Raw genomic sequence first — 20,515 nt, 5'->3', positions numbered from 1 at the left:
AGTTTCAGAGGGCATCTGTAAGATGCTCTCTGTTGTGCATTTTACATTAAATCCCACACTGGCATCAGTGTGGGTTTAATGTGCTCAGAAGTTTGATACCAAACTTCCCAGTCTTCAGTGTAGCCATTCTGGTGCTGTGGAGTTCGTAATGACAAACTCCCAGCACCATATACTCTTTAACGGCAGCACTGCACTTCGTGCCCAGAAATGGATTTGGGCACTGTAGGGGTACAGGGCTCATGCACCTGTACCCTCACCTCTGGTATAGTGCACCCTGCCAGAGGGGCGACTGATCTATGCCAGGGCAGTGGTTTTGTGGGCATGGCACACAGGGATGTGTGCCATGTCGACTCATCACTTTGTTCTGCACCAAGACACGCAGCCTGCAAAGGCAGTGTGTGAGTGTCAGGGTACAGATCCTCTAAGGGTGGCACAATAAGTGCTGCAGCCCTTAGGGGCCTTCTCTGGTCACAGTGCCCTGGGTACCTGTGGTACCATTTACCAGGGGCTGACATGTGGCCAGAAATGCCAACTGGCTTTAGGCTTCAATGGAATTTTAGGGAAGGAACATAGGCCCGGGTACCTGATAAGCAGGAGCCCAGGGCACACTCAGTCAAAGAACATCAGCATTTAGCAAAAAGTGGGGGCATACCATGCAAGAAAGAGGGCACTTTCTCACAGCTACAAAATCTGCAAATAAAACATAATAAACAAAATCCGAAGATGATTCTGGTATCTGAGAGGAAGTTACTAATGATTTTTTGTGCAATCTAGATGCATTATGAAAGGCAGTACAATCTCACATGCAGGATACATATGAGCAACCTTAGGCATGAAAGCCATCTGATGAAAAGGAGCTTCCGCAAACAGAAAACTCTATCCTTTGTGGAACGGCAAACCAAATAACTGTAACAAATGTGTAAAACCATTGTACCCAGTCAGTCTCCTACGTCATCCTTACCACCGAGCCTGCAATATCTAGCTGGCTGACAACAACTATGTTTTAGTTCCATCTATGACAATAAGCCATCAAAAGTAACATTCCCTTTAATAGTGCAATGGCTTGCCTAGAAAACAGAAAGCTGTGATAACAATTGAAGCAAGGAAATGAACAAGTGACTGTTCACCCGAGCTTAGAGAGGAACGTAGGGCCCATCTAGATTCCAATAAAGCTGCCTTATAGGTAGGAAAAGGTCCTACTACACTAGACATATTTTAGACGTTTTAACACAAAATGGAGCTTTTTAAAGTTAACAAATTCCAAAGACCTAATGACCTTCAACAAGCAAGATCCAAATGACTACCCAGCAAAAAAAAAAAAAAGGAAATGAGAACAAACTCACGTGTGTCAGAGGGACAATTTACACATTAACCAAATACAGTCAGAGATTCTTTTGAAATCATTAGTCGTTTTAATCCATTATTTATGCATCCTTACAGATGATTGCAAAACAACAAATGGTTCGGTTTGGCTAGTGTTCCATGCCACTCAGCAAAAGAAATGTTATGATGCTGTGTAGCTTACATTCAGTCTCAATTTTAGTTTTTCATTTTAATTTAGCTTAGTTTTGTTTTTTTAAAAAATATTTTTCATTGCTTTTTCAATATACAGCACATCTTATATCAATTATTTACAGTTGCTTATGAGGAATAATCATACCAAATTTTTCAAACAACATTACGTTTGGGAATATTTAGCAAAGGGTAAACGATAACTAAAAGTTTTCTTTGATGAGAGAGGAAAAGCGCAAAGAGAAGAAAAAGAAGGACAAAATTTCCAACAAATAACCAATAGGAAGAATAATTCAAGTGGGCGGGTAAACAACAAAAATGTGACTCAACTACAAAATACCTGCAATTCTATTACGTAAAACTATGGCCTGATTCCTTCCAGCTGTAAATTGGAGCCCATATCCGTCTACCAAGGGATTTCCCTCTCTTGCCCTTCCTTTCATATATTCCCCTCTCGAGATTGAATACCGAGAGGAGCCAAGCTAGCCATAACTGAAATGTTGGGGCAGCTTGGTTCAGCCAGGCTGAGGCAACACAGATTCGTAACACTGCCATAGCACGGAAGAGAAAGCAATGAGACATGGTTTGCCCCTGGCTATTGTCAACCCTGAGAAGCATTAGAGCTGGGGTTAGTTTAGCTTTCGAACCCAGGGTAGATTCAAAGAATACCGTAATATAAGATTTTATCATATCAAGGCGGGGGCAAGTGGAAAAAATACGGGCTAGATCAGCATTAGAAGAATTGCACCGTGGGCACCTGGTTCCCTCCTGCCCCCCCCCCCCCCCCCCATTGTGAGATCTTTGCCGGGGTATAATATTAGAAAATGACAGTAGATGACATTTTACAGTACAATAGATCAGACCCTAATTGGAAAGAGTGGCTGGTTGGCCTTTAGACACAAACAGATGTCATTAACTATTCTTGGGTATTACCGAAGGGTTCAGTATCAACAGGCCAGACCCACGGTAAGTACAAAGAGAACACCCAGGGGTAGTGACATCATGGCTAGAAACCTCAACACTCACAGAAGTGAAACAACACTTATCCTTACTCTCACAAGACATGGATCTTAGGGATTTTTTACAAGGTCCCAGGCAACACCGTCAGAAACGTTTCATATATGCTGGCATTTATGCTGCCTATAATGAAATTTGGAAAATATCCCAACAAAAGGCCGCAGAGAGACTACGGGAAATAGACCGTATTAACTTAAAAGAATCGTTAGCTGTGGTAGACAATGAGTTAACAACATTAAACTCCAGGATATATTCTTTAGGCAACATTGTGTCTTCTGCGATAGATATACTAGAACAAGATTTGGCCATAAAACAACACGGGCAATCTCAGTTACGTTCTATTATGTTATTGAGCTGGACGCTGCAATCTTTGCGAGCAGGCTATGTGCCTTGGCGTTTTATCAACAGTACGTCTCGGTTTTCTGAATATAATCTAACAGATAAACAGGTAGAAATGCCTCTACCTTTCAGTCAGCTCTTAAGGCAGTGGCAGGCTGGATGGCGAAAAACAGACTTCAACTTAACGCCACCAAAACCGAGGTTATCATCTTTGGCAGGGAAACTGGGCTATGGGGAGATCATTGGTGGCCATCGGAGTTGGGTCCTGTTCCCATTCCTGTAGCTGAAGTCAGAAATCTTGGTGTGTGGCTCGACGACAAACTTTCTTTCACTCCCCATACCAAACGCGTAGCTGGTATCTGTTTTGGTGCCCTGCAGTGCCTTCGGCCCATTTTTAAATTTCTTGATGCGGATACCAGACAAATCATAGTTCAAGCTCTGGTCCTCACTAGATTGGACTATGCCAGCTCTCTGCTTTTGGGCGTGAATCAGGCATAACTAGCTCGCCTTCAGCGGGTTCAAAATGCAGCGGCCAGGATGCTGGTCGGCCTTCCTAAGTTTGTCTCTGTCCGTCGTACCATCCAAGATCTTCATTGGCTACCAGTAGGTCAGAGAATTAAGTTTAAAGCTCTCTGCTTAACTTTTAAAATTCTTAAGTTGGCCTCCCCTCCTATTCTTACTCAGACTATCCGTCACTATGTTCCTTTCAGAACCCTCCGATCTGCAGGGTCTAATTTAGCCATTGTTCCGCGCTTCAAAAAAGCGAGAATAGGTGGACGTTCTTTTTCGGTATTGGCAGCCACCCTTTGGAACTCTTTGCCTGCCACCCTTCGCTCTATCCCAGACTTGCTCCCTTTTAGGAAGTCATTAAAAACCTTCCTATTTTCTACAGCTTAGTCTCTTTCTTCTCGGCTTGTCTCAGCGGTGTTATGTTTCTTTGTCTCCAAAAGCGCCGGGACGCCTCTTGGCTGCGGCATCCGTGCGCTATATAAAAATAAATAACATAACATAACATAACAAAGGGGAGGTAAATATACAATGCTGCGTATTGAAAAATTGGATAGACTACCATTTACAGTGGCGGAGTCACCATTAACAGAATGGCTAATTCATGGCCACATAACTCTACCGGTCACTACTTTTCAGTTTCAATATTGGCCTGAGCAAAGGCAGGCAGGCAAATATGAAAAAATGGGTAAGGAATACATTAAGGAATCCTGGGAATGAACATATATATTTTGATGACGGAGTGGGGATTGAGAAGTGTTTGTAAGTGGTACAAACTGCAAAAACACTTTAAGCGGTTCTCTCATGTGCCAGGACATTTCACTGCATGGAACATGTAATGGTTCGGTAGCGAATTTGTCTTGCCACTTGAAAGGGACTCCAGCTGCTGTAATTACACCGGCATTCGAGTTGCTCTCGAATGGGAGTTACTTGCTGCTGAACGATGACGGTCACTATTGTGTGCATCCGAGCATTGCGTATCTGGTCACAGTGAACTCCAGGGTTACTTGATGTATGCAAGTATTGTTTCCCCCAACGAGTACAGTCAGGGAGGTGCCGTTACGGCCTTAGTTGAATGTTCCTTTTATACAATTTAATACTTTGAGCAGACCGAAAGCCATGCTTTTACAGCAAACCTTAACCTCAGCTCGAGAGACCTTTGATCTTCAAGTCGCAAGGACCTCGACTGATATACAGGCACTTATACATACAAATTGCCCATTTCATTTAGCAGAAATGGTGGGTCATATCTTTAACATGTCTGATACAAGTGGTATTGTACACCTATTTAAGACCATAGGGTCAGGATTTCTAAGCACCTTTCAGACAATCCTCGGAGTTATTCCAAATTTTATACACTCCGTATTTGGAAGCATTTTTGGAGGTCCACCTCTGATCCTGCTCTCAATAGCTGGAATCCTGATTGTGATTTATCTGCTACGCAATGGATGGCCCACTCACCAACCAGATGGCAAAAGCTCTGCTGGAGCGGAAATACCGTTAAGCATGGTACAACATCTGAGCATGCCTCGCCTAAGGGAACTGAGAGCCTCTTGGTTCCTGTCGTTTAGACCAGTCTGGATGGACTGCATCTTATCTGTTCTTCGATGCCTATTTTGCGGTGAAGAATGCGTGTTGTATCTCTGTCTGACACTTGCATTGGACACGCCTGCAGACTTGAATACCAGGCTGGAACACTTGAGGTCTCATGCTCGGCAATGTCCCCAGCGTATTCCTATACTAATGACTGCATTTCTCGAGAACCCGCAGGTGCCTTTTGCTACAAGTGGGTTGAGCATCAGCTCTTCCACTAGCACTACCACTATCACCCAGGTATCGACTACAGCCCCATCTGCCTCTACACCAGCTATTGGCAATGCTGAATATCTGTGCTCCATTGACATACTCTGCGAGGTGTTACAAGGGCCGTACCCTGAAGCAGCAAGCAACGATGATGTTGCGTCTGCCAGCCAGGACACTTAATCTAGAATTGGCTCATCATGTGCTGGGAAAGAATTCAGAGTTCCCTTTTCATTTCAAACTCGACTGAAATTGGAACATTTCCTAAAATTGACACTTTCGTTAGAAAAGCATGGCCCTCTAAGCGCTTGTAGCAGTTCGAATTGTATGGACAAACTTGTTCAGGACTTTGACTTAAGGAACAATTCCAAAACTAATTTTCAAAATACTTTTTTCCCCTTTTTCACTATTTTTTAAAAGATTTTAATGTTTTAAAAATGTTTTTACGTGGTCACTGATAATTTTATGCGCTCCTACCTAGTAAAAATGTGTAGTTTGCTAGCATTTTATTAATGTTGACTATTCGGAAGAGGAGTGGGTGTTAGGTTTCATATAGGTATCCTAATATATGCCAGGGTAACATCATACCCTTTCACCTACATCACCTCCCCTAAACAGTAACAAGCCTTTTAGGATTGAACCTTTACCTAGTTCTAGTCCTGGGCGCAGAAGGAGGGTTTCCCTGAACAATAACGTTCTATGACTTCATCTTTAGACTGACACAGTATGAATGAATATTCATAAAGATTCTTGGAAACCAGGCAGGGGCTAAATCCACCTGCATAATATCTATGTACAAGGTTCATCCCATACGTCATCCTCAAACCCAACAATGGCTAATACAAGAATCAAGGGACAAAGGAACCCTAGATACTTTTCTGTATCAATACAGCACCTCTTGCTAGTATTAGTTAGAGGGAACAGAGACTTCCAGGCCGACACACTGGCCAGAGACACTGAGGCTCCTGCATGCAGAAGCCCCAGCTGACAGTGGTCTAAACATCCCTTGCGGGGTGTCCAACTCGAGGCCAGGACGGGGTCCCACATTCTCTTGCTTCAGGTAGTGGGGTTAGACTGAACTGCCCCACAGATGGTTATCTCTGCCCACCAGGAGCACCTCTGACTTGGAGGAATTCAGCTGTAAATAGTTATCAGCCGTCCATTCAGAGATGGCTGTGAGGTAATCTTGGAATTTCACCTGATCCTGGTGGGGGTTGCTGGAGGAGGTGAAGACCAGCTGAGTATCATCAGTGTACAATACCAGGGCGATGTTAGGGGCTTTGGCCATGAGGGCCAGAGGGCAGATGTAAATATTAAATAGAGTGGGGCTCAGGGCAGAGCCCTGAGGCACACCACAGCGGAGGGTGGGCAAAGGAGGTAAAATTGGGAGCAGAGACCTGGAAAGACCGATCGGCCAAAAAGGATGAGAACCAGGCGAGGGCATCGCCATGGACACCGATCTCCTCTGGCCAGTGTAGCAGGATCTTATGGGAGATCGTGTCGAAGGCCACACTCAGATCCAGCAGGTATCAATGTAGAGATTCTGACCTCATCCATGGCGGACCGTAACTGCTCCGTGACCGCAAGTAATGCAGATTCAGTGCTATGTCTGGGACGAAAACCATTTTGTGACATATCTTGGATTGAATTTACTTCCAGATATTGAGTCAGGATGGTGTTGACATAGGGTTCTATGATTTTAGCAAGATAAGTGAGCAGAGATATCGGGCGAAGGTTTTTCGGTAGAGACGTGTCTAGCACAAGTTTCCAGGACTTGGGAATCGCTGCCAATAGTAATGACCTATTGATCAGGTCCCGGCCCTCCGGCAGGAGGCAGTTTTGAAATGCCAAACATGAGGAACTACTGCTTACTGCTACCTTCAGGTCCAGTATATAAATCTGCAGAAAAGTGGCAAAATAAGGGAATTGCTGGTATTCAAACCCTACTATAGTATGAACTCTGGCATAATCAGAGGCTATTATCAGAAGTATTATATAATGAGTTTGGTGCAGCACTGTATGCCTCCACAGGGACAAGCGGATTTTGTTACAGGACAAGTAGATTCATGAAGCAACCAGTCCCATGGACAAGTAGATATTGTATTAAATTCAATACTCCTGCTTCAAGATTGAATATGCTACTTACCAGTATGCATCTGTTCTTGGCATGTAGGGCTGCTGACATTCATATCTGTGCATAGATCGCCGCCTAGTGTTGGGTCCGGATGTTTGCACGTTGTTGTCCTGGAAGAGTCTTCGAAGTATCCTTGGATAGGTGACTCCTCCCATGGACTACAGTGCGCATGGGCATCCTCTCCATCCTCAGATTGTTTTTCGCCATTGTGGCAGTGATGGAGTAGATACAGAAAGTGATGACCATGCTTGCAATAATTCTGAGAGCTGCAGCTGCGACAGGCGCCGGGGAGGAGGGAGGGCGATATGAATGTCAGCAGCCCTACATGCCAAGAACAGATGCATACTGGTAAGTAGCATATTCAGTTCGAGGCATGTGGGCTGCTGAATTCATATCTGTGCATAGAATACATAGCAGTGCCCTCTATTGGCGGCGGCTACCCGTGCCAGCTGCAGCGGTCTGAAAAAGTGTTTTGAGAACAGCCTGTCCTACAGCTGCCTGCTGTTTTGACTGCACATCTACGCAATAGTGTTTTGTAAATGTGTGTGTAGTGGACCATGTGGCTGCTCTGCATATATCATGCAGGGGAATATTTCCTAGGAAGGCCATGGAAGCCCCCAACTTGCGTGTTGAGTGGGCTCGTGGTGGAATAGTTAATGTGCGTTTTGCCTTTTGATAACAGATTTGAATACACTTAACTATCCATCTGGCTATCCCTGCTTTGGAGATGGCGTTACCTTTGTGGTGTGGGGCAAAGGCAACGAATAGTTGTTTTGTCTTCCTGAAGGGTTTAGTCCTGTCGATGTAGTACATGAGGGCCCTCCGTACATCTAGTGTATGTAGTGCCCGCTCTGCAACAGTTTGTGGGTTTTGGAAGAAAACGGGCAGTTCAATAGTCTGGTTCATGTGGAACTGCGATATTACTTTGGGCATGAATTTGGGGTTGGTACGTAGTACGACCCTGTTGGCGTGAACCTGAATAAATGGCTCTTGAACGGTTAGTGCCTGGAGTTCACTAACTCTTCTTAGGGAAGTGATCGCTACCAGGAAGGCTACTTTCCAGGTAAGGAATTGAATCTCGCATGAGTGTAGAGGTTCAAAGGGTGGACCCATCAGGCGTGTGAGGACCAAGTTGAGGTTCCACATTGGAGCCGGTGGGTGACTAGGTGGAATGACTCGTTTGAGTCCTTCCAAGAATGCTTTGATGGCAGGCACTCTGAATAGAGAGAGGTGCTGCCTGGTTTGCAGATAGGCTGATATTGCGGTCAAATGGACACGTATAGAGGTGTACGCCAGATTGCATCGGTATAGGTGTAAGAGGTAACATATGATGTCGTGGATGGATGCGTCCAGCGGGTTAATGTCATTATTACCGCAATAAATGACGAACCTTTTCCATTTGGCTGCATAGCAAGCTCTTGTAGTAGGTCTCCTGGCCTCCTTGATGATGTCCATGCAGTCAGGTGGCAGATTGAGATAGCCAAACTCTAGGACTTCAGGAGCCAGATCGCCAGGTTCAGCTGTTGCGGATCTGGGTGCTGAACCGCTCTATGGTTCTGCGTCAAATGCGCGGGTTTGATCCGCAGCCTTTGATGCGGTACCACGGAAAGTTCGAGGAAGGTGGTGTACCACGGCTGGCGTGCCCACGTGGGAGCAACTAGGACGAGTGTCAGGGAGTGTTGTCGGAGTTTGCGAGCCACCAGCGGTATCAACGGTGCTGGGGGAAAAGCGTACGCAAATCTGCCGGACCAGTTCATCCATATCGCATTGCCCTGCGACTGCGGATGTGGGAATCTGGCGGCGAAGCTTTGGCATTTTGCGTTTTCGCTTGTCGCGAATAGGTCTATCTCTGGGTGACCCCACTGCTGGAAGTACGGTTGGAGTACTGATGGGTGTAACTCCCACTCGTGCATCTGGTGGCTGTGTCTGCTGAGCAGATCCGCCATCTGGTTGTCCTTGCCGGGGAGGTGTTCTGCCATGAGGAACATGTTCCTCTGAATGGCCCACTTCCACATGCTCTGAGCCAGATGAGACAACTGTGGAGAGTGTGTCCCTCCCTGTTTCTGTATGTAGTACATTGCGGTCATGTTGTCCGTCCGGATCAACACGACCTTGTTGCACAGATGTACTTTGAAAGCCTTCATGGCCAGGAAGATTGCCATCAGTTCCAGAAGGTTGATGTGCATCTTCTTCTGTTGTGTCGTCCATAGTCCCTGCACTGTGTAGTGTAGTACATGAGCTCCCCATCCCTGGAGAGACGCGTCCGCTGTCAGTACTATTTGTGGAACAGGCTCTTGGAACGGTCGCCCCTTGCAAAGGTTTTGTGGATTCCACCAATGCAGAGAGTTGTATGCCCGACCGCTCACCAACACTAGGTCTTTCAACTGTCCTTGAGCCTGATTCCACTGACGTGCTAGGCACTCCTGAAGTGGGCGCATATGTAATCTCGCGTGCGGGACTATGAAGATGCAGGAGGCCATCATGCCTATCAACTGCATAAACACTCGCGCTGGAAGCGAGTGATTGTGTTTGAACTTGGAGATCAGCAGTTGTATGCTGTTGATCCTCACTAAACTTGGCTGAGCTGAGGCCGCCAGAGTGTCTATAGTCGCGCCCAGGTACTGTTGTACGTGTGCGGGCTGGAGATGGGACTTTGGGTAATTTAGTGAGAATCCCAGACTGTGAAGAAGGTGAATGGTGCGGGACATATGGCTTGCACATTGCTGGGCCGACTTCGCTTGAACGAGCCAGTCGTCTAGGTAGGGGTAGACGTGTATATGCTGCCTCCGTAAGTGTGCTGCCACCGTAGCTAGGCACTTCGTGAAAACCCTGGGCGCTGTTGTCACGCCGAAGGGAAGGACTTTGAACTGATAGTGCTGCCCCTGAACAGTAAACCTGAGGTATTTTTTGTGTGAGGGGTGGATGGGTATGTGGAAGTACGCATCTTTGAGGTCCAGTGATGCTAGGAAGTCTCCCTGCTTGAGAAGCGGAAGGACTTGCTGTAGAGTGAGCATGTGAAAGTGCTCTGAAAGAATGTACTGGTTCAGGGGTCTCAGGTCTAATATAGGCCTGAGCGACCCGTCCTTTTTTGGAATTAAGAAGTAGAGGGAGTAAACCCCCGTGCCCTGCTCGTGGATGGGTACGAGCTCGATAGCGCCTTTTAGAAGCATACTTTCTACCTCTTGCTGTAAGAGCGTTAAGTGCTCTGAGGACATAGGACGGTTTCTTGGTGGTATTGTGGGTGGAGTGGAAGTTAACTCCAGACAGTAACCGTGTTTTATAATATCTTTGACCCACCTGTCCGTGGTGATGGAGTTCCACGTGGACAGGAACCGTTGTAGCCTTCCCCCGACAGGTGTTATGTGGTCGGGAGGAAGGGAGAGGGCGTCACTGCTTGTTCTTGGGGGAGGACCTGGTGTTGCCGTAGCCACGTCCTCTGCCCTTGGTACTGGAGCCACGATAGCCACCTCGGGTGTTCTTATCGTAGGTGGTCTGCGTATTACCCTTGTTATATGTTTGTTGTGACCCCTGTCCTCTACCTGCACCCTTGTTTCCGGGGCGACGAAAGGAGCCGCTCCGAAAGGACTGAGTTTGTAGGGCGCCCATGGACTTTGCAGTGTCCGTGTCCTTTTTTATCTTCTCGAGGGTGGTGTCAACCTCAGGTCCGAACAAAAAGTCGGGGTTGACGGGCTGATTAAGTATATTGTTTTGTACCTCAGGCTTGAATCCTGAGATACGTAGCCAGGCGTGACGTCGTAGGATGACGCTAGTGTTGATGGCCCTGGCAGCCGTGTCTGCAGCGTCTAGTGCACATTTAATGGCAGCATTTGTGAGTAGCTGTCCCTCTCTGATAAGGATTTCTGCACCTTCTTTGTAGGGGTCAGGGAGGTGCTGAAGAAGTTGCTCCAGTGTGTCATAGTGCGCTCTATCGTAGCGAGCGAGGAGCGCTTGAGTGTTAGCTATGCGCCATATGTTTGCAGCTTGTGCGGCAACTCGCTTGCCGGAGGTCTCTAGCACCTTGGACTCTTTGTCCGGGGGAGGAGCGTCACCCGTTGTCTGCGAGTGTGCCCTCTTGCGGGCATTCGCCACAACGATGGAGTCGAGTGGTAATTGGCCTCTGATGTAAGTAGGATCCCCAGGTGCTGATCTGTATTTTTTATCGATCCTGGGGTTTATCACTCGTGCCCTGGTGGGTTCCTTGAAAATGTCAGTGGCTGGCTTGAGGACCCCCTTCAACATTGGCAGAGTCTTTACATGTCTTTCTGAGGATGCAAAGGTGTCCATTAGAAAGTCATCTTCGATGATATCAGAGTGAAGCTGTACATCATGGTTGTTTGCCGCACGTTCAATCAGAGCGTTGAACGCCGCAGTATCCTCTGTGGGTGATGTTTTTGGCCCATATAGTTGTGTGTCCTGTGCATCAAGAGGTGCACTGGGGTCTGCAGGGTCGCCCCAAGTTTGGTCAGGGTCCTGCTGGTCATCAGGGTCCGTGTCCACATGGTAGGGGACTTGTTCATCCAAGTAGTCCCCCAATGCATCCGTGTCGGAGCGTGTGGGGGAGGCCCGGTGTGGATCCTGGTAGGGTGAATAGAAGGGTTCATACAGGAGAGGTTCTGAGTCCACAGGCAGCTTCCTCTTTAGCGGGATCCTGAAAGGCTCCAATGGCGGTTCCGAAGTTATCCTTCGGCCGTGGAGAATCATCCTGCCAGTGTCGGCGTCGATGACGTGTGACGGAGACGGCTCGACAGGTGTAACCGCAGTTTTGGTGACCTGTGTCCTGAGTTGAAACGCCTTCGGGATTGTGGGTGGAGGCAAGCCGAAGGTAATGCTGGTCGGCACCGACGAAACCGCCGGAGCCGAACCGGAACCCGACGGGTCCTGGAGGGCGTCCTTGGATCTGCAGCCTGGCATCGCGCCAGGCCGTACTCGGGGCGCCTTAGAGGTCGTGGCCCCCGCCAGGGTCGTCGAGGCGGCTGCAGATATCTTCTGCGCCCGTGGCGCATCGAGTCGAGGTGCGGAGATCACCGTCGACGTCTTCGACACGTGAGGTTTTGGTGTCGTCGAGGGAGTGCTGCGAGGCGTAGCAGGCGGGACGGCCCTCGGTGTCGGTGGCGTCGACGCCGGTAACCGGGCAGGTTTGTCGGCGCCGATGACCTTCTTCCGTTTGTCGACTCCCATGTCGCCCGTCTCGAGTTCGGCACCGAAGTCTCTCTTGGTGCGGTCGGTGCCGACCCGGTGCGCTGGCGTCGAAGGTGTTGAAGGCCTCGATCCGACTAGCGCCACTTTCAGTTTCGGTTTCGTAGGAACCTGAGCAGCTTTCGGTTTCGGTTTCGTGGAAGGGAAACCAGCTGGCTTAAGCGGTAATGGCTGCCGCTGAACTTCCGAGGCCGGGCCCGAGGGCGGGGCCGAAGGACTGCGTGATAGGTCTCGGGTAAGGCCCGAAGGCGATCCCTCGACCGGAGCCATAGTCTGTGGCGCTGGTGAAATTTCGGTCTGAACAGGTAGGCCTTGTTCATCATCGGAGCTACTCTCTTCGGCTCCTAAGGCCTCCTCGTCGTCTCCTACCTCGGTGTCGTCTTCACCTCTGTGGAAGAGTGACTCGTCGGCCTCGTCCGATCCGGGTTCGTGTTCGTGTTCGGAAACGGGACTGGAGGGTAAGACTTCTACTTCTTCGACGTCGTCAGCCTCGTCGAAGATGTCAGCTGGGGCCGGTGCCGCGTGCTGCGCTTCGAGCCTCGCCGCTCGACGATTCCGCAGAGTCTTCTTTGAACGGAACCGGGCACAGGCCATACATGTCGATTCGTCGTGGTCCGGCGAAAGGCATTTGTTGCACACCGGATGGACGTCGATGTGTGGGTACTTCGCATTGCATACCGGACACCTTTTGAATGGCGTCCTGGATTCCATCGTCGAAGTAGAGTCGATGGACAGACAAATGCGAACAAAGTCGGTGCTGAAAGTTAGTAAACTAACAAAAAGTATCGAAACCCGATCGATAAACAGTACCGACGCGAACTAAAGGCCTTGTGGCCTCGACAAAAGTTTTTCCTAACTTGAGCTAAGATAGCACATCCGAACCCAATGGCGGAAAAAAACAATCTGAGGATGGAGAGGATGCCCATGCGCACTGTAGTCCATGGGAGGAGTCACCTATCCAAGGATACTTCGAAGACTCTTCCAGGACAACAACGTGCAAACATCCGGACCCAACACTAGGCGGCGATCTATGCACAGATATGAATTCAGCAGCCCACATGCCTCGAACATAGCTTTTTATTTATTTCACATGTTGCAGAGGTTATACAAATAAGCTGATTAGACACAGGCTACAAGAAAGCAGTGGGAAGGAAAGAGACTATGAATGCGCAGGTTTGCAGTCCTGGAAGGATTTCTGCAGCACCTCAATCATGGATCCCTTTTTGTTTTGGGCTGCTTGGTCGCAAAACTTCCTGGTGACCCATAGATGCTTGCTCCTCAGTATATCCTCCATGCAATCTTTTCATTGTTTTAGTTCTCCTCTCACTTAGAAGGTTGCTCCTCTCCTTGCTGGGAAGTTAACAATCTCCTAAAAAAGTAATGGCAAAACTGCCATAGCAAAAGTTTTGTCCCCTTGCTTTTAAGGGAAGACACAGCAGGGCACTGCATCTAGTAACAAGTTGCTCTACTCTCGTATAGTAGAAACTCTTCCTGAAGTTTAGAAAAGAACTACGTCTCTAGTCATATGGGCCACCATTGTATTGGAGAAATGCAATAGCCTGTTGAGAGCAAGGTTACTGTTTTAAATATAAAGGAGCATTAGATGCAGGACTTGACAAGGTAATGTAAAATCTCCTAAGGAACTCCAACTGAGAAACACCCTCCTCAGATGCTTTCATGCTTAAACTGTATTTGACTTCTGAAAAATTATGCTAAAATAGAATCTGAATTCCTACCAATTTGAAAGCGAGACTATCCACCTCCACCAATAAATATGTATACAAAATACCAAAGGTAAGTGTGAACAACTCTATTAACGTAAAAGGTAGCACGTGCTGCATAACTAAAATAGGAAGACATCAGTTAAGAATAGTGGGGAAAACAATATTGCGGTTGAACGGCTAAGTACTGCACTTAAAATTCCATTCTTCAGAGCCAAAAGTCAGCAAGGGCCAGGGGTCAGGTGAGTACCAAAACTGCAGCTGGGTGCAAAGGTCAAAATCGGAGTTCGGTCCAATGAATTCCAGTGGAGACAGAGGGTGCCGGAACCACACTGCTTGCAGGTACGTAAATTGGTTGCAGGGGCCAAGCTTTGGGGGTACAGGTGAAGCGGGGGGGTGTTCCGGGAGAGGGGCTCCCACAGAGCAGCATCAAACAAACCACCAGCGGCACAGGGGAGACTGTGTGCAGGGTGCAATTTCGACGTCAAATGCCCAATGCTTTTCAATGAGGATTCTTGTTTCGGCAAAGAGGCTGCAGGCGTGGCACCGGAGGAAGACCGACAGCAAGAGATGTAAGTAGAGATGCAGGGGGTCATAGGGGTACCGTCTCTTCAGCTCACCAAAACCCAGGAGCTTTGGGTGCAGGGGTGTCTTTCTAAGTCAGTCTTCTTACCGGTGCTGGTCGCAGTCAGGGGGAGCCTCTAGATTCCCATTGCAGGTGCCATCGGAGAGTTGAGGAGCGGTCAGCCAACGCTGGACATGAGGTCAGGATCGCTATGGAGACTTCACTGCACAGGTGAGCCACTCAGACTAGGGAGCAGAGTGGGCAGGAGACACAGATCCGTCTGGATCTGGAGTCCTTGGTGTAGGTTTCTTCTGGACAGGTCCGCTGTCCATGGGATATTGGAGTCTTTTTCAAACACAGCAGTTCTCCCAGGGCTTTCGAAGGTCGCTGGCTACAAGACAGGTCGCAGGTTCACAGAAGCTGGAGACGGACAGGTAGGGCTGGGGCCAAAGCAGTCGTCTTCAATCTTCTCTTCAGGGTCACCTTATTTCATCTTCGGACATTACAGGTCTAATTTCCAGGTCTGGGGAAGCCACCTAAATACTAATTTTAAGGATGTTTTATGGGAGTAGCAGGTAGGGCCAATGAGCACCTTTCCTGGGGTGACTATACCATGTGGGAGGTGGCACAGACCTAGCCCTGATTGGAGGGGTCTCCCCATCTTAAAGATGGGGGGAGGGGGGTAAAGATGAGCTTCACCTCGCCTCCCCCACCTCAGTGGTGGAGTTGGCAGAGGTGCTCACACCTCCTATTCTTAAACTTTTTCCACCTAAAGTGGGCTTGCAATCTGCTGAAATCAGTAGAGGCTGGGGGTTTCATTATGAAAGCGGCAGGCCTTTGAAGCTCTCCTCTTCGAGCACTAGCCCACCCTGAGGGAGGAGGTGTGACACCTCTGCCCAGGATGTGCATTGTTTCTGGTCCCAGAGAGCAGGGGCACTCTACCCAGGGGTCCAGAAACTAGTCTACTGGTGGCTAGCTGCCTACATCCGGACAAATACAACACCAGGGTTGACGGGTTTTTAGGGGGCACCTCTGAGGTGCCCTCCGGGTACAGGTTACAATAAATCCGACACTGGCTTCAGTGTGGATTTATTGAAAGGAGTAGTTTGGTACCAAAGGCTCCTGTGTTCAGTGAAGGTACCACATACTAGGGACTTATAGAGGGTACTAAAGGCATTGCTAACTGTGAGAAACAATTGTAAATGTTTAGGGAAAGAACACTGGTATTGGCGGGGTGAGGGGGGGGTACTACAGCAAGAACACAGCTCTCTACTCGTGGTCTTTTATTCTAATGCTGGTAATACATTTTGAGTTGAATGAGATATGTCTTGCTGTTAGTGATCTGTGAGAAAGTGACTCTTTTGCATGGGTAGTCTCCCACTTTTTGCCTGGTTTTGGTGTGGTTTCAAGTTTAGTGCATTTGGTTCCTTCCAACCAGGTCCATTCTGTCAGTGCATCTTTTTAAAAACAACACCCCAATTGGTACTTCTACCCCCTGTAATACCCTAGTAAGTGGTACCCTGGGTACCTAGGGCCTGAGAGCTGAGGAGGGTTCCCAGGGAGCCCCCTCACTAGGACCTTGCCACTGTCCTGGCAGCTTGCAAGCCCTTGTGAGGAGAAAAACAACAAAGTCAATATGGCACCCTGCCTGGGTGCCATACCAGCCAGCACTGCCTGTAGGCATAGGTAAGTCACCCCTATAGCAGGTCATACAGTCCTAAGGCAAGGTGCACTATACCACAGGTGAGAGCATATCTGCATGAGTAGATATGCCCCTTCACTACTAAGTTCATTCTTAAATATTGTAAGTGCCAGGGAGGCCATAAGAAGTACATGGGCTGGAAACTAGACAACTGAAGTTCCCCAGCACAATGATGGCTTCACTGAAACCAGGAGTATTTGGTACCAAACAGCCCGTTGTAATAAATCCACACTGATGCCAGTGTGAGATTCATTAAAACATGTGCTCAAAGTGCACCTCACATGTGCCCCATGAAAACCTACCGACCATGGTGTGGGCACTGACTGGCTTTAGGCAGCCTGCCACACAGACATGTTTCTGAACCCCTGGGTAGAGAGCCTCTGTGTAAGAAAGTGGCTCTGTATATACTGTTCCCAAATAGGTACAGTGTGCACAGAGTCCACAGTCCCCAGAGGTTTGGCAGAGGCTAAAGTTAGATATAACCTTACTCTCTAAAGCGGTAGCTTGGTCGAGCAGTAAGGCAGTATTAGAGGACAGTGTAAAGCATTTGTTGTACACACATAGTCCGCAAATGGTCTCACACACTCAAGAACTGAACTCTAGGCCAATGGTTTTTGCATTAAAATATATAGTTGTTTTATTTTAGAACCAACAATAGGTATCAAAATATACTTTCTCAAGATGAGATGCTTTAGATAAATACTTTTCAATAGGCAATAGACTTTTGAATATAACAGTTACAGTGGTTGCAAATAGGCAACACAATTTCAAACAATAATACATTGAGCTCAATGGGAATTTTTAGTTAACCCCTTCGGTGCTCATGACGAGCTGGGCTCGTCATAGCACACAGTTGCCGTGTGCTCAAGACGAACCCAGCTCGACATAACACCCACCCACGGGGGAAGCGCTGGCGCTCCCCCCGTGGGCTTCCGATCTGGGTTGTTTTCCTGGGGAAGGCAGGGGAAGACCTTCCCCTGCCTCCCCCAGCCCCCCCTCCGCATCATCAATGACGTCAGCGTGCGAGGCGCGCTGACGTCATTGTGGTTTCCCTTGGATCACCGACGCGCAGGAAGCCATTTGCTTCCTGCGCGTCGGTTAACTAAGAGGTGAGTTTTGGGGCTGGGGAGGGGGGGGTTCTTAAAAGAGACATCGAGGGAAAATAAAGGGTTTTCCTTTCCCTCGACGCCTCTTTTGTGCATTCCTGCTGCAGCAGGAATGCCCACTAGACGCCAGGGATTATTATTTTAAATGGCCATGATTTTGTTGTTTGGGGGGGAGCGGCCCCTTAGGCAAGTGTCGCTCCCCCCTTTTGGGGGCAATATTCCCTTGCTATGTCCGCCTCCCGGGGGGTGGGGGGGGGGGGGGGGGGGGCAAACATTTTTTAAATAATTAAATCGGCCATTTTACCATAATGTAGTGGGGAGTGGCCCCTTGGGCAAGGGTCACTCTCCTTTGGAGGCCATTATTTTGGGAAAGTTTGTTTTGTCTGGGGGAGCGGCCCCTTAGGCATGGGTCGCTCCCCTTCTGGGGGGCAATGTATTCAGGCATTTCAGGCAGGGGGCAGATTTTCTTTATTAAAAAAAAAAATGCCCACTGGACCACCTGTTTAGTGGGGAGTGGCCCCTTGGTCAAGGGTCACTCCCCTTTGGGGGCTTATGATTTTGGCAGTCTGCCCCCATTGGGGGGGGGGGGGGGGGTCAGATTTCGCCATTTTGAGGTCGAGCATTTGAGACCTCTTGTATATACCTTAGTATATACTTATATGTTTATATGGTTTGTGGGCTTTGGAGATCCGCCCTAGGACTTATCTGCTTCCGCTTAGGAACTTTTTTTTCTGATCAACTGACTATTTAACTTTCTTGATAGAAAACGACAAGCAGAGGTCAGGTAAAATACCAGAATCACTTCAGCATTCTCTAGTTTTCAGTCCATAGAAATTGTCTTCCACGAGCACCCATAGACAATATTTTTTTGTAAATCTTGTATTTTCAGTGATATGACCACCGAAGGCCCAGATTTTATATTAAAAACAGAGCTTTGGACTATTACATTTCCCGCTGAAAAGCAATATTTCTCCCCGTGGGCTCCAATACTTGGCGTGTCAAGCAGTTTGGTGCTTGCTTTCCCTCCATGTCAAAGGACAGCAGATGTGTCAGGGCGCAGGCTAATGTGCTGCATAGCTAAGTACATATAAGGTCCCAAAGGCGAGACAGATTGCATTGCAAATGCTTGTTTAATGTAGGGCCCACTAGGCCACCAGGGAGTTATTTGTGGAGAGTGACCCCTTGGGCAAGGGTCACTCTCCTTTGGGGTCAATTTTTGTGGCTGTGTCTGCCCCGCAGGGGACCAGATCGCCATGTTTTTAAAAAAAAAATGGGCACACTAGACCACCAGGGATTTTTTTGTGGGGCGTGGCCCCTTGGGCAAGGGTTGCTCCCATTTGGTAAGCATTAATTTGGCTGTTTCTGCCACCCTGAGGGGCAGATCGCCTGATTAGTTTTTTTGTAGGGCCACTAGGCCACCAGAGTTTTTTTTTTTTTATGTTGGGGAGAGGCCCCTTGGACAAGGGTCGCTCCCCTTTATGGGAGGATGATTGTGGTCATTTCTTCCCTCTTTGGGTGGCAGAATAGCAGTATGTTTTTAGGCCCATCTGCCATCTAGGGGGGCAGAAGCCACTAGACACCTGGTTTCTTTTTAATTTGTGTGTTTGGGAGTGGCCTCAAGGGCAAGAGTTGCTCCCCTTTTACGGGGGTGAGTATTTTATTTAAAATCTTAGGCCCACCTACCCCTTAGCTTGGCTAGTGGATTGGTGTGGACTAGTGCATTATTTGCATATGTGATTGGAATGTTTTATTCTCCTTTTTATTCTAGTGTAAAACTTTTGATTCCTGTTTGCGATTTCGACAGTGGTGTTCTGCAGTTTTGCGCAGTTGCATTTTTTTGGTAAGAAATTTTTTTTGTTGTATTTTTTCCAAGTGAGTATTTTTGTCATGTACGGATGAATTTTTTTGTAAGTGATGTCATAATGGCAGCTTATTTAGTTAGTGCATGGAATTCTTTGCGATGTGTTTTGCATTGTCTTATGTGTAATTTTCTTTTTGCTTTCTTTTTTAGTGGGATATTGTTGATCCATACTGTGTCTGTACAGAGTAGGTAGGTGGTGGTGAATTTAGCTGCTTCTGGCAAGTGAGTAGTATCGTTTTGGAGTATATAGGTATTGCTGATAAAGGTGCATTTTGTTTATTACTTATTTTTCAAAGTGTTTGTTGTTGTTGACTTGTTTGACAAGTTACTTTTATTAGTAAGCAGTATGGCTAGCCGTAGAATGACTGCTCAGCAGGTGGTTGGTATGCTTCTTGAATCTTCCTCTGAGCAGGATAATGAGTCTGAGGGAGAGGAAGATTCAGGCAGTGAGTTTTCTCTCCACATGGAATCATCGGATGATGAAGGTACTCTCAGTGCAGATGAAGCTACTCTCAGTGCGGATGAAGTGCCCGTTTTAGAGGAGGATACTGCTGTGCCGATGGTGCAAGAGGCATCTGGATTGCAGCCGGAGGCTGCTAGGCTTCCTACTGGAAGTGCTGGACTCTGGGTTGATCCAAACACTGTGCAGCCGGTGTTGCCTGCCTTTAGTGGTAATGCAGGGTGTAGAGTGGATTGGACCTCAATTTTAGCTGGAAAAAAAAAAATCACTTTTTTCACACATTTTTGTGTGGGAAAGTTGTGGCATCACCGGGCTCACACAAATTTCCCACTACCCAGCGTTGCCCCAGGTCTCCCGGTAAAAATGGTGCCTCACTTGTATGGGAGGCCCAAGTACCCACAACATGCAAGGTCCTGGGTACTTTTCTCGGAAGACTTTGGTGAACGCGGGGTGGGTGGAAATTTGTGGATCCACGCAGATTCCAGAACTTTCCACATCAGAAATGTGGGGAAAATGTGTTTTTTTGACAATTTTTTAGGTTTGCAAGGGATTCTGGGTAACAGAACCTGGTGGTAGGCAGTCAAGTCACCCCATC

At 47.9% G+C, this 20,515-nt stretch overlaps 1 protein-coding gene across 1 annotated transcript in view; it reads right to left on the bottom strand.

Annotated features, from left to right (window-relative positions):
* YME1L1 (YME1 like 1 ATPase) overlaps nucleotides 1-20,515 on the bottom strand; it is a 406,402-nt gene that overhangs the window by 199,149 nt on the left and 186,738 nt on the right. The gene's annotated exons all lie outside the window — the stretch shown is intronic.

This window comes from Triturus cristatus, chromosome 10 (assembly GCF_964204655.1).
Source record: "Triturus cristatus chromosome 10, aTriCri1.1, whole genome shotgun sequence".
Classification (NCBI taxonomy): Eukaryota; Metazoa; Chordata; class Amphibia; order Caudata; family Salamandridae; genus Triturus; species Triturus cristatus.
This window is presented reverse-complemented; position numbering and strand designations above follow the sequence as displayed.